The sequence below is a fragment of the Canis lupus genome, chromosome 35 (genome assembly GCF_048164855.1).
Source record: "Canis lupus baileyi chromosome 35, mCanLup2.hap1, whole genome shotgun sequence".
NCBI classification, from domain to species: domain Eukaryota; kingdom Metazoa; phylum Chordata; class Mammalia; order Carnivora; family Canidae; genus Canis; species Canis lupus.
Genome location: NC_132872.1, coordinates 30379065 through 30397225, shown reverse-complemented (window position 1 = coordinate 30397225; position 18161 = coordinate 30379065). Strand labels below are relative to the sequence as shown.

Sequence of the window (18161 nt, the reverse complement as noted above, 5' to 3'; positions counted from 1 at the left end):
TTTAAATTATTAATACAATTTATGTAATTGTTGTGGGACTACTATGTAGTTTATTTCATTTTGTTTTTGATTTTTCTAGAGAACCTTCTTTTTTGTTTTATTGCTTTTCTTTATTGTTGTACTGGTTATATTTGTTAGTATTTTTTCTTAACTATTATTTCTTTTCTTCCACTCAATTACGGTTTAGTTATTGCTGTTCTTCTTTTTCTAGTTTCTTGATAGATTATTGATTTGAAGTCATTCTTCTCTTTTAAAATAAGAATACAGTATTATGTTTCTCTCTTATCACTTAAGCACATTTCATTAATACTAATATCTTTTGTTTTAATTTTCATTTAGTTCTATGAATATTTTATTTCCTCTTAGACTTCCTCTTTAACCATGGATCACTTAAAAGTATGTTGTTTAATATTCAAATGTCAAATTAATATTCAAAAGGATAAAAGAACATACATAGGGACGCCTGGGTGGCTCAGTGGTTAAGTGCCGCTTTTGGCCCAGGGCATGATCCTGGAGTCCCCGGATCCAGTCCCACATTGGGCTCCCCTCAGGGAGTCTGCTTCTCCCTCTGCCTATGTCTCTGTCTCTCTCTCTCTGTGTTTCTCATGAATAAATAAATAAAATCTTAAAAAAAAAAAGAACATACATGATATGTTTTCCATTCCTTTCAATTTTTTCAGGTTTGTTTTATGACCAAAGGTATGGTCTATCATGGTGAATATTCCCTTGGCACTTGAATACAACACATTTTATGCTGTCATTTGGTGGAGTGTTTTTATCGACATCAGTAGATCTTGTTTTTTAATGGTGTTTTAATTATTCTATATTGTTGCTCACTTTTTTCCTATCACTTCTATATTGTCAAGAGTGAGGTTTTGAAGTCCCCAACTATAATTATGAATTTGCCTATTTCTTCTGTTTTTTACCTGTACTAAGTGAGAATTGGTCTAGATATTTTCTACAGATCTTCCTGATGTTAGAATAGGAAGATCTAATTCTCAATGTAACTAACACTGAGAAAAAAAATTTATTATATTTGATATTTCTTCAGGAAGGAGACACAAAGGCAAAAATAAACTATTAGGACTACATCCAGATAGAAAGCTTTTTCACAGTGAAGGAAAACATTAACAAAATAGAAAGGAAACCTACTGAATGAAAGAGGCATTTGTATGATATTTTTTGTTATCATACAACTGCCTCTATAGATATATCATTTACAAAAGATATATAGATATATATTATATATAATAACCCCTTATTAGATATATTAACCACTTAATAGATATATCATTTACAAATTATCATATATAATAAATGATATAATGATAATATAAATGATAAATGATATAATGATATAAATTATGTAAATGATATATATAATAAGGGGTTAATATCCAAATTATTTAATAACTCATACAACTCATTACCAAAAAACTCCAATAATCTGATTAAAACTGCAGTGGGCTGAATAGACATTTTTCTAAGGAAGACATAAATGGCTAACAGACACTTGGAAAGATGTTCAACGTCACTAATCATCAGTGCAAATCAAACCACAATGAGACATCACCTCACACCATTCAGAAGGCCTAGTATTAAAAAGACAAGAAATAACACGTTGGTGAGAATGTGAAGAAGAAGAAAGTCTCATGCACTGTTGGTGGGAATGTAAATTGGTGCAACCACTGTGGAAAACAGTATGGAGCTTTCTAAAAAAATTAAAAATAGAAATATCATAGGATCCAATAATTCCAATAGTGAGTATTTTTCCAAAGAAAATGAAAGGACTAATATGAAAAGACATATATACTCCAATGCTCATTACATCATTATTTACAACACCCAAGATATGGAAACAGCTCAAATGTCCATCAATAGATAAATGGATAAAGAAGATATAGTATGTAGACATAATGGAATATTGCTTAACCATAATAAAGAATGAGGTCTTACATTTATGACAACATGGATGGACTGACAGGGTATAATGCTAAGTGAAATAAGTCAGACAGAGAAAGACAAACACCCTAGGACTTCATGCATATGTAGAACCTAAAAAACAAAACAAATGAACAAACAAAAAAGAAAAACAGACTTCTAAATGCAGAGAACAAATTAGTGGTTGCTAGTGAGGAGGAATGAGATAAATGACATAGGTGAAGGGGATTAAGAGGAATAGACTTCAAATTATAAAATAAGTAAGTCATGGGGATAAAAAGTACAGCACAGGAATATAGTCAATAATTTTTTAATAACTTTGTAGGATGACAGATGGTAATTACACTTATTGTGGTGAGCATTGCATAATATATTAAGTTGTTGAATCACAATGCTGTACTCTTGAAACTAATATAACATGTCAAATTTTCTTCAATAACAAAAATGAAAAAAATCACATCATATTTAAAACCTGCAGTGCTATATATAGAAAAATAAAGCCTTGTAGCTTTGCTACATATATTGATTTTAGGTGAGAAAGAATGCATATATAATAATTTTTAAATGGACATATTTTTCAACAGGAATTAAGAATAAAGGTGACTTATTACCTATCCTACTGAACAGAGCTTTTTGAACTGGTCTGTCAGGAGTTTAAGGAGTTAATTGAAAATAGCACAGGATCCTCTTGGTTGGTTGTAATATTCTGGGTTATTTGTCATGTGGGAGAAATTCTAACTGTTCATTCTTTTTTCCAAAAATGGCATCTTCAGTTAATGTTTGTATTTTTCATACTTTTACATGTTGATAGAAGCATCAATGGTGTTAAAGTTTGTAAAAACATGACTGAATTTATAAACTCACACTTACGGTTTGTTTATGTGGCTTAAGATCACTGGATAGCTCAATGGAAACAAAAGCATCAAAGTAGCTGGAGTTGGCTAATAGTACTAAGGCAAGCCAAAAGTCCATGCATTTATGCAATAGAAACAAATAAGGTGGCTTTTTTTTGTATTTGTTTACTTCTTTGGAGAGACCCACTCTGTGTCAGGCATTCATCTGGGCCTTGGGTATGTTGGTGAAATAGAGAGGTGAAGAATGTAGTGAAGGTGACGCTGAAGTTCATGTTGAAGCTTGAAGGAGTTGTAGTCCTTTCTGACTCCAACAGTTCAAGAGCCGTGATAAATTGCTCTTCCCACCATCCATGCAGTCAGTAAACCCACATTTACTGAGTGAGCTGCACTTTTCTTAGTTTTCTTAATTCTGAACCACCCTTTGCCGTTAAGAGTGTATGTTTCTGGAGGATTGTCTATAATAATTTTTATTTGTATGTCCCAGGTGTTTTGAACACTAAAGGGCTTTTTGAAAGTGATCATTTTGCATGGATAAGTGAATAAACATGAATATCACCAGATATTATGTCACTGTGAGTACTTCCTGTTATGCTTGTTAAAAAATAACTATCGTGGAAAGAAGTCAGGGTTTAGGTTTAGGGTTAAACAGACCTGATGTCAAGACCCTTAGCTGTTTTTATCAGTTTTTCACCATGTCTATTAAAATAATTATATTAAGCTAATAGAGTTGGAAGGATAAAATGGAAAATCATACATAAAACATTAGTTTACCTACTCAAGTGGGTAAGTTCTTCTTCCCTACTTACTTATCTTGGTACAGCAAAACGCCTCGTTTTAGGATTTATGTTCATCAAAATTGAGCTTTAAAGGAAGTGTGCTTAAAAGGTAAATTTTGGGAAACCCTTTGGGAGCCATTTGACCTACTCCAGATAATAATTTTTTTACATTACAATTGATCAATACTTGTTTTCAAAATATAGAACAAGCTTTCTCCTACTTCCCATTGTTGAAAAAATGACTATTGTCTTTGACATTTGAGGTATGTAATAATAAAATTTATATAAGGTACAAGGCTTGCTTTAGTGAAACGGAATATTTTGACTTTCTATGGATGCTATTTTTCAGTCTCAAATAATAAAAACTTAATTTCCGTTTCTTGGCTTCAAATTATAAGCCATTATTTCCTAGTTTTCAGTGGACTACATACATTTAGAGTTCTGGAAATGTTGTTTCAAATGAGTAGATATTAAGTGTGGTAAATGGCTATTCTGTGAGCATAGTTTTTTACTATGTAGGACACGTAAATTATTAGATTTAGTCTGAAATGATTGAAAATGTTTCCAAAGTCTTTTAACAATTAAGAGAAAAATGCAAGGCTCTTAGAAGATCTGATTCATTCAGCAAATTTGTATTTTGATTAAAAGAACTATTTGATCCTACACAGTAAATGCGTGGAAAAAAGTTGGCCAGCTATTTGATTCAATGTGGTTGTTAAAGAAGAAAATATGGCTCTTGTGAGTGGTTTTAGTCTTGCGGAGCTTTGTGATTGTATTTGTTTACCCATGGTGGAAATCTCCTTATTAAATTGTGGGCAAGAGGCACTTTTATTGGTTTTCCTTACAGTAACTGCTTATTTCAGGAAACATTAGATTAAAATGCTAGATGCAGATCTCTGGAGTTGATCTTGTAACAGAGCTAAAGCACATTGACCTGATACTTAGACATTTGCAGGAGATGGACAATTTCCTAGAGATCTGGATGCAATTTCTTCTTTTAGTTCTAAAACAATGTTTAACAATGTTTTAACAATGTTTTCTATCCTTGGTAAGGATATGAGCATATACATCAAAATATTTGGTTTGATAAAGTCTCCTCTTCACTTTAGTTTTATGTATATGCATCAACTGAACTATAAAACGTGCCTTAAAAATAAAAAGCTCAGTCATGTACATGCAGATGAGCCATTCTTAATTGGTATGCTCTCATTAGCTATTATACTATCAACACCATTATTAACATGGTGCCGATCTTGTACTGTTTCCTCTTCTCCCCCGCTTGCTGTGTATTCTTGTTCTTGGGCCACTTGAGCCATACATCTTGTGTTCTAAACCATATGGAGCATGTTTTTGTATGAACTCTCATGATTGAGGACATCTGTCTGAGCCCCTCATTTGCCTTCAGGGGATCTTTGCATTTAATGATACAGCTAACAGCATGTTTTTTTATCATGAATTGGCCATATACAGCTTTACTGGGGATTCCACTGTTTTCATTCCTAAAAAAACACATAAGAGTCTATGTTTTATCTTTCTCTCCTTTCTTCTTTCTTGATTTTCTTCTCCTTTCCTTCCCTTTCTTCCTTAATTCTTTTAATACTTTCTGAGGGTCCACCTTGTGCAAGGCAGGACCTGTAATATTCCAAGTTGCAGGTTTTCAATACTATAAAGATTGTCTACAGTTTCTAAATGAAATTTGTTTCTCCATTCAATTGCTTGTTTGGGGTGTAACTTCAATGCCCCAAACTATGCGTGTTATTTTTCAATATATTTTATTATAAGTAATACGATTCAGATTACATGCTCTTAGATTTTTTCTGAGACATATTCTTAATGACTCTATCTGAAATGTCCATGAACCTCATAAGTTAACAACACAAAATGTCAATAGATAGTTCGAAACTGAAATTCCACTAATTCTTCCTACTTTAGAGATGTTCATCAGAATTTAGTCATAAGCATAAATGATATTTAACCAAAATGAAATTTTAATCTCTTTTTTGGGGATCCCTGGGTGACTCAGTGGTTTAGTGCCTGCCTTCAGCTCAGGGCGTGATCCTGGAGACCCGGGATCGAGTCCCGTGTCAGGCTCCCTGCATGGAGCCTGCTTCTCCCTCTGCCTGTGTCTCTGCCTCTCTCTCTCTCTCTGTGTGTTTCTCGTGAATAAATAAATAAAATCTTAAAAAAAAAAGAAATTTTAATCTCTTTTAAATGAGTAAGATAGGAAGATATAAATAGGAAGTGCAGTGATATAGCATCAAAGCTCTCATAAACGCTACAAACAGGTATAAAATATGCAAAATTATAAAAACAATTACATTTTTATATTGCTGCTAAGTTTTACTTTGTAATTTGTAAAACACCCACTTTCTTGCTTGATGCAAAAATAAACTTTATCAAAAATTCCCAAACAATGAAAAAAATCTAAGGTAATATAAATTACATTGTAGATTTTTAGTCTCAGTTTTTTTGTTTGTTTGTTTGTTTTTTTACCTCTCATGGGTAAATTATCACTGATCATATTTATTGCTAAATGCAGTGTTCAACTATGTTTACAAATAATTTAAAATTATACAGATAAATATATTTAATCAGTCTCAGTGAAAGCATATTGAAGCATATTTCTAGTGAAATAGAAATACTTCTATTTATTTAATGTCTTAGTGTTTATAGTCACTCTTTATAATGCATAATATTTGATGAACAGAAATATCATTGAATATTAATGGATGCACCCAAAACTGTGTGTGATACGAAGATAAGCAAGATGTAGTCTCTACTCTGGGGAAGGAGTCTACTTGTTATTACAGAATTTGAGAGGAAGCTATAATGACAATAATGATACATTTTGTCAAGGTTGTGATTCCTTTTTTTTTTTTTTTTGAGATTTTATTTATTTGAGAGAGAGAGAGTATGAGCAGGGGGAGAGGGGGACAAAGAGACAAGCAGACTCCTGCTGAGTGGGGAGCCTGAGGCAGCAGGGCTGGATCAGGACCCCAGGACCATGACCTGAACCAAAGGCAGACACTTAACCCACTGAGCCACCCAATGGGTATACTCTCAAGGGTATAATTCCTTAAATAGGGTGTGTGCAGAAAATGCTACATTTCTGTGCCAATCCATGGTGTAAAGAAATTGATATTCTCATAATGCAAATATAATGCCATATAATAACTTGTTTTTTATGTAATATTATTGAGATATAATTTACATACCATGAAATTCATTTATTTAAGTAAATGGCCTACTAATTTTTAGTAAAATTTTTCAATTGTGCTACCATCACCACTATCCAATTTTAGAACTCCCCAGAAATTTCCTTCACACCTTTTTGCAGTTCCATACTCCCAATCTCAGCCCAGGCAAGCAGTGATCGATTTTCTGTCTCTATATATTTTCCTTTTCTAGAAATGTCATAAAAATTTAGTAGTATCTAATGTAATCTATAACGTATATAGTGTTGTCAAAATTATTTTTCATGAGTCTTGGCTTCCTTTTTACTATGAAAACTATATTTCAGGTGGCATTTGGAAATGTAGAAGTTGTCTTTGATTAAAAAGTTGCCGGGTATCAACCCTAACCCTGTGAGCTTGCTCAAGAAAGCCATCAGCAATCTTTAGAGAAGACATATGTAGAAGTGTAGGTGTGAGGGAAATTTTGACTTTCTTTTTAAAACCCTGGATGTCCTGCTTTCCTCATAGTACACTATGCAGAAACAATGCCATGCAATGTGATTGCCAATTTTGAAGTTCTCAAATTTTAAAGAATGAAACTTTTATATATTTTGGTTTTAAGTTTTCTGATACAGGGAAGACATACTAATGTTTTATTGACTCCCTTGTGTGGAGCAGCACTCCACAGAAAATATTTCATTTAATCTTTTACCATAATTATGATGTAGATATTATTTCCTCCATTTTATAGATGTGGGAACCTTATGAAAGATCAGACATTTGCCTAGGGGCACAGCCAGTGACAACTGAGATTTAAAAGTATACCTATCTAATTCTAATTTTATTTATTTATTTATTTATTTATTTATTTATTTTTATTTATGTAAGATTTTATTTATTTATTGATGAGAGACACAGAGAGAGAGGCAGAGACACAGGCAGAGGGAGAACCACACTCCCTGTGGGGAGCCCGATGCGGGGCTTGATCCCAGGACTCCGGGGTCATGCCCTGAGCCAAAGGCAGATGCTCAACCGCTGAGCCTTCGTTCTCCAAAAATTGAAGTACTTTAATACTATAAACTCATTGGTATGATGGATATCCTTACTGTTGCTGTTTAATGGTTACCTTTCAACATCACTGATCATCAGGGAAACACAAATCAAAGACACAATGAGATATCACCCCACACCTGTCAGGATGGCTAAAATCAACAACACAAGAAACAACAGGTGTTGGTGAGGCTGAGGACAAAGGGGAACCATCTTACACTGTTGCTGGGAATGCAAACTGGGGCAGCCACCGTGGAAGGTCCTCAAAAAGTTAAAAATAGAGCTACCCTGTGATCTAGCAATTACACTGCTAGCTATTTACTCAAAGAATACAAAAGTATTAATTCAAAGGGATACATCCACCCCAATGCTTACAGCAGCATTATGTACAATAGCCATATATAGAAGCAGCCCAAGTGTCCAAGGACTGATGAATGGATAAAGAAGATGTGGTGTACACACACACAATGGAATAGTATGAAGCCATCTGCAAGAATGAAATCTTGGTATTTGCAAGGACATGGACAGAACTAGAGAGTTTTTCGCTAAGCAAAGTAAGGCAATCAGAGAAAGACAAATACCTTATGTGGAACTTAAGAAACAAAACAATCAAGCAAAGGTAAAAAAGAGAGAGAGGTAAACCAAGAAACACGTTCTTAACTACAGAGAACAAACTGACGGTTGCCAGAGGGGCAGGGGTGGAGGGATGGGTGAGACAGGTGAAGGGGATTAAGGAGGGCACTTGTGATGAGGACTGGGTGTTCTATAAAAGTGTTGAATGGCTATATTGTACACTTGAAACTAATATTAACTGTATGATAGTGAACTGGAATTTAAATAAATAAAAAAAGATTTAAAGCAATGCTCAGCACACAATATAGTTTCAATTATTTGTACTTAGCCGGTCAATGATGACAACAGTCATTAAATACCCATGTACCAAAAACAATGCTAGTGGCCTGGAATTAAAGAATAAGAAATGGAATAAACTTCCATGAAGTTTTCATCTGTTCTTAAAAGTCTTCCCTCTTAAATTGCAAGAAATTTCTACTTTAAAAGTTTTCAAATCTACAACACATCTAACCGTTTTTGCTGACCGATTTCTCTGCCTTCCCTAAAATGAAGTATATATCACTTTGCTATGCCAATTGATGTAACTTCTATTGGGCACGTGGAACATGTTCTTGCTGTTTTTCTTTTTTGTAAGACAGAAAAACTAATAGGAAAGTTAGCTTAACTAGACGACCCCATCCACTACCCAATTATTTAAATATTTTAAAAAGTAACTGCAATTATAATATATTCAAATGCAGCCTGAAAGTCTGTTGGGAAGTAATGCTTTTAGAACAAAGTTTCCAATCTGGTTTACTGGAAATTTTTAGCAACATGTAAAACCCTAATGTGTTTCCATCTGCAAGACTTTCACACACTTTTTATCAGGTACTAGAGAAACACTGAATGTTAATGCCATCAAATTTTGCTGAATTGGTGTACTATACAACTCCTTTCATATTAAAGATTTCACCCACTTAACTTCACCAGAAGCAGTGTTTTCACAATGCATGATAATGACAAAGGCAGAATGGTAAGAAGAGAGAAAAGTGCCATCAGGTTTGGAGTCAAAAAAAAAAAAAAAAAAAAAAGTATTTTTTTCTATCAATTATCTTTTCCATTTTAGTCAAGAAAAATGAATGTCTTTGCAAAATGCTTTTCAGAATTTACTTAAAGTCTTTATTTCTAACTTAAATCAGAAACCTCACTTGTGAAACTGTGTGTGTGTGTGTGTGTGTGTGTGTGTGTGATGGTGGAAAAGACATATATGATGTGTTTGATTTGTTATTCAAAAGTTTGCTGCCAAACATCTGCATCATTAATTGATGCCAGCAGTTGGATAAATGTATTAATAAATAATATTCATAAATTTTGCATCTGGGTGTTCTTGTAAAAGTGTCTTATTGTCTTCATTCTTTTCCTTTGTTTGTTAATAGGAATTTGCAATTGAGTCACGTGACCGTATCATTAATTCTATCATCCAAAACACTTATCAGGATATTGGAAATTGAAAAATGACCATATGCACAGATGTGATGCCAGAGAAGAAGGCATAAAACAAGGGGGGCGTTTCTAAACGCCTTCCAATAACAATGAAAAAACGGAAGTTATTTGTGATCTTAAAAGATGGTTAAGGAAAAAGTGAAACTTGAAACTAAGGAAACAAAAGTTTAGACAAGATAATCCCAACATCAGAGAGAGCATTTGTCATTGTCAGAACTCCAAAGAGCAATAAAGCTTTAATCCATTTCATGGACCCCCGGCCTCATGGTCTAGTAATTCTTATGTCACCAAACCATCATGATCTGTATGAAATTACAGTGTGTCACCACTTCCCATCTGCAATCTTAATGTTTCCGTCCTTTGATTGCATGACAAGGAAACTCTTGAACCAGAGCACTCCACTTCACAGGAGTTGGATAGAACCAGCTGCTCATAATTTTGGATTTTTATAAGGTCTTTTTAGTTCCTGAATCCCTGTCTGACCTTTGTCCATTTTCCGAATTCTTCTGGAAAAATGTTTGGCTGTCTTTTAGTATCTTAAGCATTTTATAAAATACTGAGAAAGATTTCCAAAGCTACTACCCATAGAATCACTGTCCTCTGCCATTGTTTCTTCAACTGCAAGACAGTTATGGAATCTGAGAAGTGCCCATTTTAAATTATATTCACTGGCTTCAAAACAAAACATTTTTTATTTGGCTTCCTTGTCCTCCCAAAGAGGAACATTACTGTCTAGAATTAACAATCACCAAAATTGACATCATAACAGATCATGTGTGTGTTTATAAATATTTTTTGTTGCAAAGCATCAAGAGGGATTGTTGACTGCTTTTGTTTGGCATGAACAAACTAAGGGGAGTTTAGAAATGTAATTGATGGAACAATAAATTTCAAATTATACATAAATCTTTAAAGTTCTTTGTGCCCACTATTTCTATTCCCTGGGAATACAAACTTCTGCAAAGCTGTGATAGCCTTAAGGATGGTCAAATACGTGGCACAATTTACTGTATAATTAAAAACAGAACTGATCTTGACAATTGTTTGTGATAAGAGTTGTACAGATTATGCTTCATCTAGTATCTTTGTGTGATATCTAGACATTTTTGTGAACTAAGTGCCTTAGAAATGAAATCAAGGTTATTAGGAAATTTCTACTTGAAAAGAAAAATTGAACTCTTAGCATCATGTATCTGCGCTGCTGGTAAATTTTACATGCCATTTTGTGATTTTGCTTTTCTGCTGCAAAAAATAGTAGTTACTGCACCAATTTTTGTTGCAGTTGATTTGTTTCCAAAGATCACAATGAATGTGCATTGCTAAAATGTATTCCTACAAATTATGTGTATTTAAATGAAAACAGAGGGCTCCTGGATTGGGGCGGGAGAAAGATGCAGGTTTACTCAAAGTGGTCTGCTTTGGAAAAAGCAGTAGTGGTATTGTGACTAAGTTTGGAAAATGTTATACGCTCTATGCCTGTTATTGGTGAACCTCTATGCTTTTCTTTGTTAAAGCCTCTAGAGAGTGCAGCGCCAAAACATCTGTTTAACTGTGCTTGTTCTACATCATTCAAATTTATTTGACCACAGAAAGCTTTTAACTAGGTATCTGTTTTGCAGAACATATGCTAGAAAATGCTGTTCCGTGTTGTACTGAATCACAACGTTTTGTGCTGACATGATGGTCAAAGGCTGACGTGGTTCTTTAGATTTGTTTTGTGCGACTTTTTACGTCGGGAGATTTTGTAGCAAAATATAGAAGGTGCCCTGATTATCACTAGGCCTCTTATGTATTAGCGCTGTGTGCAGACGGCTGTCTTTCTGGGGTGCCGTGTGTGCCTCTTCCAGAGAGCTATTCAATCGGCAGGTTTTTGCCTATTTTTCCTTTAATCATATCCAGGTATAAAGGAGATTCAGATTTCTTAGAAGTAGCTTAATCCTTGAGGATAGAATTAAATACATACATTTCCAGGACTCAGCTGGCATACAACACATTTTTTATTTCACCATCTCTAAATCGACCTAGTGTTAAATGTGCCCATTTATGGTCTTCAGGTGTTCCCACAGGGCCTCCTCTGGAAGAACGTGGATGATCTCAGACTTGGTTGCTCTCAAGAGACGCTTCATAGCCTCCTCCTGGCTTCCCAGGTATGGAGCCACCCTGCCAACAACCTGGAACAAACGTAAGGTCTCAGCTGATGGAAATGTAAAATTATTCAAAATAATTGAAAATAACTCTCTTCGGGTAGAGGGGTACTCAGTTTTCCTCGGAGCGAGTCACCGTATTCCGAAATACCGCCCCGAGGCGGTCGGGCCAGGGCGGCCCAGCGGAACCTGCTCAAAGGCTCGGGGACACGCAGCACCCAGCCCGGCGCAGTGTGACCTCTGGCCCCCTCTCGCCCCCCCCCGACCTCCCTCCGACCTCCCTCCGACCCCCTCTGACCTCCCTCCGACCTCCCTCCGACCCCCTCTGACCTCCTCCGACCCCCTCTGACCGCCTCCGACCTCCCTCCGACCCCCTCTGACCTCCTCCGACCTCCCTCCGACCCCCTCTGACCTCCTCCGACCTCCCTCCGACCCCCTCTGACCTCCTCCGACCCCCTCTGACCACCTCCGACCTCCCTCCGACCCCCTCTGACCTCCTCCGACCTCCCTCCGACCCCCTCTGACCTCCTCCAACCCCCTCTGTCCCCTTCCGCCCCTCCGACCCCCGTGGCAAGGACACTCACCCCCCAACCTGCACGGTCCCTAGTGGGTCCAACGGGCGCGGTGGGCTCGGTCCCCAGCAGGCCGCGCCGACCTTGGGCGCCCAACCGCGGGTGGCGGTGGGGACCTGGCCCAGGCCGCGGGGCGCCGTGGGGCGGGAGGAGCGCGGGCCCCGCGGGGATGCGAGGGAGGCGGCGACCGGGACCGACGCCCGGGGGGCGCCTGACCCCAGGGCTCGGCAGTGAGCGCAGGCGGCGCGGGAGCTGCCTCTCTAAGCGACAGGTGACTGTGGCCCTATAACATTGAAACACGTGTCATCTGGTCACAGCGTCCCGGGGCTGCGAGGCGCGGTGGGGCGCTGGGGCAGGGGCCACGTGGAGCGCGCGCTAGCAGGCCGGGGCACCCCTCGCCGCGCCCGCCCCGCCCCTCGCCGCGCCCCGCCCCGCCCCTCGCCGCGCCCCGCCCCGCCCCTCGCCGCGCCCGCCCCGCCCCTCGCCGCGCCCCGCCCCGCCCCTCGCCGCGCCCCGCCCCGCCCCTCGCCGCGCCCGCCCCGCCCCGCCCCGCCCACGGCGGCCGCCGTCTGCTCTGCGCGCTGTGCGGCGCCCTCGGGCAGCGGCCCGCCTGCTGCGAGCTCCGGAGAATGTGACTCAGGACCGAGGAAAATCTGTCCTCGTGACAGGAAGAGAGAAAGCATCTAATGGCGGATTTGGTTCCACGTGTAGAATCTCTCAAAAATCCTTCGGCCTCGCGCCGCGTGTGACGGCCGCCGCTTTCCTGGGCGCCGCCCTCGGGGCCTCGGGGCCGCCGCCAGCGTCCGTTCGCGGACTCCCTGGGCCGCGCGAGCCGCGCCTCGATGGACGGTTCTGCCGGGGAGCGGGGCCTGCGGGCGGGGCCGAAACTTGATTTTCAAGCAGCACCACGCCAGACGCCAGTCAGTCCGATCAGAGCTCGTGGAAGGACAGACTGGAAGCCGCGCGTGGGTATCGGGTGCTTCCCCCACCTCTGTTACCTCACCTCGGGAGACGTAACTGATTCCAGTCATCTTCGAGCAAAACTGCAGGATGAGATATTTATCACTTCGTTTCAAAACAAAATCAACCTTTTGAGAATCTTTAAAGTCTATCAAATATAATGCACGTGTGAAAGAAAGAACATCTCTCAGGCCTGAAAGACTGAAAATAGCATCGGGTACAACATTCTTAAAGCACCTTCTAGGCCACCACCTTCACTCATTCCTACCAGAAATAAATATTTCTTGGGTTTCTGGTGCTAGAACCTCAGATCCGAGAAGCACTTGATAAAACTGTGCAGACCTTGTGTCTGGGGAGTTTCACATGTCAGATCTGAGCGCTGAAAACTCAAGTGACATCTCGATTACCTAGAGAATTACCTCGGAGGCCTGAGAAATAAGTCCTCGGTAGCGGAGCTTTGTTTTGCCAAGACATAAAATGAAGAGGGCGTACCGAGGGCAACGCATAACGTCGGCGTGTGTCTGAGGTTGAAATGATATTTGATCAAAATGCTCCGAGTCTAGAAGTATGCTTTCATAGCCTCACAAGTTTTTATCGCTTAAAAGAGGCGCAGTCATTCCTTAGAGTTTGTAGACACACACCAACAGAACGTATTTTTCTCCTAGCATGGACTACGTAAAATTAGGTAAATGTTGGTTTCTGTGTGTGTTTCTTCCTTCTACCCTGCAGCTGTTCCTAGGACGAGGCTGCCTCTGAAATGGAAATATGGATGCCTACCAAAAGCTGTGCTACATGCTGCTGTTGGTTGATGTGTCCCAGAAGATGTTCTGAAAGAGGGTTCTCAAGCCCCCAAATTCTTATTTTGGTAAATTCTTTCATCCGTTATATTTTTGCAGTTGAAAACAGAAGAGTTTGTTGCTCGTCTAATCCAAGATGATGCATTACACTGAACTGGAGAAATCTGCACAATGACAGGGATACAATGAAAGAACAGACTTCCATTTAATAACTGAGTGATACCACATGTAGAATCCTGAATGTTTACAAAACTGTGTGGGTGGGTTTGTGGAGTCAGGCTTTTCCCTGGATTTGGAGACCTGTTTACAGCTGCACTCAAGTAGAAAGGGAAATATCACTGGGCTTGATCAAAATCTCATTTGGGAAAGGATGACCAATTTGGATGGACTTTTAATCTTCAATTTAAAAACAGTATTAGCATAAAGTTTATTTTTCCTGTTTCTTCATTGAAAGTTGGATTAATTATTGTGTTGCCATTTTGTACTGCAGCTCTATGTTCTTTGAATAAACATGCATTTTATTATATTTTAATATATTAAGGGATTTATGTTGAGTTTTGAAGAATATAAGAGAAGAATTAAGCAAGAAAAACAATGATCAAGTTATCTTGGAAAACATAAAATGGTCATACAACTCATATCGCATAGGTGATAACCAATGAATTTAACTTTAATTCTCCTTAGGCCTCAAGCACATGCTCCCTGATCGAAAGGAGCTGGAGTTGGACATCTGGTTCATCCCTACCAACCTCAGAAGAGGGGTCTCATAAAATTGCTTGGGGAGGCTGTATGACAGGATCTTCATGCTGGCTCAGGAGGTGTTTGCCAGTTGATTTTTAAATATGAAATACTGTAAAGGAAATTGTTAGAAATGACCATGAATTTATAGTGTATACTATTACATAATCACATAGTCCTCATACTTGTTTTTATGGGCCTCAAACTTATGAGAATATTTTTAAGGACTTCCAAAGAAGAGGATTCCAGCTTCCATAAGCAATTTATTTTACCCTGCAACCATGCTCAAGTACACGATCGTCTTTAAAGACTGCTGTCCAGTCTGCCATGTTGATTGTAATAACTCCTAGAGATGTAATCTGAGTGATGATAGGGAATCATTTATCCATACCTCTGTAAATATTGATAACTTTGCACATTATTTTGATGTCTTATTTACTTTCAGCTACCCAAGCTAAATCATGTTTGTCACTTTAGAATCTTAGTTTAAAACTTTTTTTCAATTAAAAGTCTAATAATGAATACACTCTTTCTAATACAAAATTTAAAACTGTCCGTGTAAAGTTGATATCTGCTTTCATCATCACTCCCAATCTCCTCAAAGCAGCTGACTGTTACTGGTTTGGTCTGTAATCTTGTAGGGCAACAAAATGGCATTGTCAACCAACCTACTGGAGGTACAAAAATGCAAATTTTATTCATGTAGTCTTCTCCTACGAGTATTGATCAACATCTTGTCATAATCCTAATTTTTGTAATCTCCACTCACCTATATTAGGGTCTTAGAAAAATGCCATAATATTAAACTAAGAGATCTACATTATGCTTTTTAAATGTATGTATCAGCTTTGCACAGTGACAGCATGATAGCCAACGAGGTTTATCTGAGACACGATTATTGCTGATTGAAAACTTTTAAAAATACTTATCTGCATTTACGGGTTAATGTTGAGTCATTAATTTTGAGTTTAATATCATTTCCCTTAGAGATCCCTTTCCACTGTTCTAGCATTATCACACAGGACATGAAAAAAGAGATGACTAACTTAGCAACTTATCCTTTCTCTTCTACGCTTTTTGTTAAATTCTGAGATAAATTTCATTCCTGTATGTGCTTAGTTTCCATTGCACTGACAAGATCACTTATACTTAAGATATATGAATTAGATAGCTAGTTTATATAAAGTACATTCTTTAAAAGAGAAGATAAACAGAAATAAGGCTCACAGTAGGGAATTACTAACTATACTGTCAAATCACTTTCTTCTCTTCTGGAAAAGGAAACACAAGAACATTCATTTAATACTTACCTCCTGAAAAAATTCACAAACTTAGTAAAATGTTTATTCAAGATCTTTTATTATCTTTTATTAAATAGTGGCTTATTTTAACTACTATATCTGTCCTCAGTTCGACTACCATGCAAGGAACTCTCAAAGAGGCTTCCATTTTATCCCAGTGGGATATAGAAGAGATTCTTGCTGTCCACTCCAAAAAAGATTATAAGGGAAAGAGAATTAAACTAGGAGTCCAAACACCTGATTATCAGACTCTTTATCATAAATGTTGTGAGACTTTGGGCAGGCTGCATTTTAATCTCTGTGAATATTGCTTCTATGTAAAGTGAGGGGGGTTGAAATAGATATCTCCAAGGTTCACTCATATCTAGAATTCTATGATATTATGCTGATTAGAAACATAGTACTTAAGTGTTCCTTGATAGCTTAAAACTGGAAGTTTTACTTTCATCCTAGAAACACTTTTGATGTTGAAATTAGCTGATTTATTTTGAAAGAGCTTAGCTTTGATCTAATGCATAGATTCAGAACACCATGATGTGCTTTAAACACAATTTAAACATAAAGTGACAGTCAGAAGAGAGAATTACTGTTAGGTCCAGTTTGTTAAAAAGAGCTTATATTGCAATTTATTCTTAATTACCCTGAAGTTCAAGTAAAATCCTCATAAAATATGGATTACTGTTTGCTTGTTTGTTTGCTTGCTTTATTTGAAAGAGACTTTACATAGAATTTCAGCTAATAATTATAATAGAGTACAAGTAAAACTTCAAGCTTTAATTTATCACAAATATGTGCTTTGAAATATTGATTGTAACAACTCATTAAACATATTTAAATGATTTAAAACTAAGTTTCAAAATTTTGGTTTGTTATAATTATGACTGGATAAAAAATAATCTGAAAGAAGTTTTCTTTAAAATTGTGATAAAAAAATAAAATTGTGATGGAAATCAGTATAAATGCAAACAAAGGTCACTGACAAAAATTGGACTCATTTTCATTATAGATTACATTTATACATTTTATCTGCATCGTGGTGATAAACTTCCCATTGATTTGTATTTTATTTATTTATTTTTAAAGCTTTTATTTGCTTATTTGAGAGAGACAGCAGAGCAAGAACAAGCAAGAGAGAAAGAGAGCACACAGTGGTGAGGAGGAACAAGCAGTAGAGGGGTCAGCAGACTCCCTCCTCAGCAGAGAGCCCAATGCAAGGCTAGATCCCAGGATGTTGTATACAAATTATTTATAGCTCATACCTAACTGTAGTCAAACTAAAGAAAAAAAGGAACATGCCCCAAAACTGCTTAAAAACATTGATTCTAAATTTTAGAATTAAAAAAAAACAAAAAAAAAAAACTGTTTAAAATCTTGCTTCCAAGACCCAGATCAGATACGTTCAATATAAGGTCTATGTAAAGGTTTAAAAAATGAAATGCAAGAAGCAAATATTAATAAACTTAACAAAGATTAAAAGTGAAATATACGTATATTACCAGCTTTCTGAGTTTTACTTTGATCTAGTTTAGGGCCTTTAAAGAAGAATTCATTAAAATATTTATTGAATAAATTGAGGATAGTATCCTCTTTTCTCTATTTTTTCTCTCTTCATTTATTGTTTTCTTCATTAACAATAGAGAATATTTTAAGAAATTGTTGTGACAAGGAATATATAACTGTTTTTCTGCCTCCAAGGTGCTTAAGCTTCACTTGGAAACTCAATGCTTCCTCAATGGAGGAGGAAGATGAAAGAGAAGAAATAAAAACAAGAGGATAAGAAGAAGGAGAAGGAGGAAGAAG

At 37.4% G+C, this 18161-nt stretch overlaps 1 protein-coding gene and 1 non-coding gene across 2 annotated transcripts in view; one reads left to right on the top strand and one right to left on the bottom strand.

Annotated features, from left to right (window-relative positions):
- Positions 1–18161, bottom strand: part of LOC140625025 (uncharacterized) — a 79102-nt gene that overhangs the window by 24496 nt on the left and 36445 nt on the right. The window lies entirely within an intron of this gene.
- Positions 15905–16041, top strand: LOC140625251 (U4 spliceosomal RNA). The gene has a single exon (XR_012024610.1). It is a non-coding gene; the product is annotated as a U4 spliceosomal RNA (small nuclear RNA).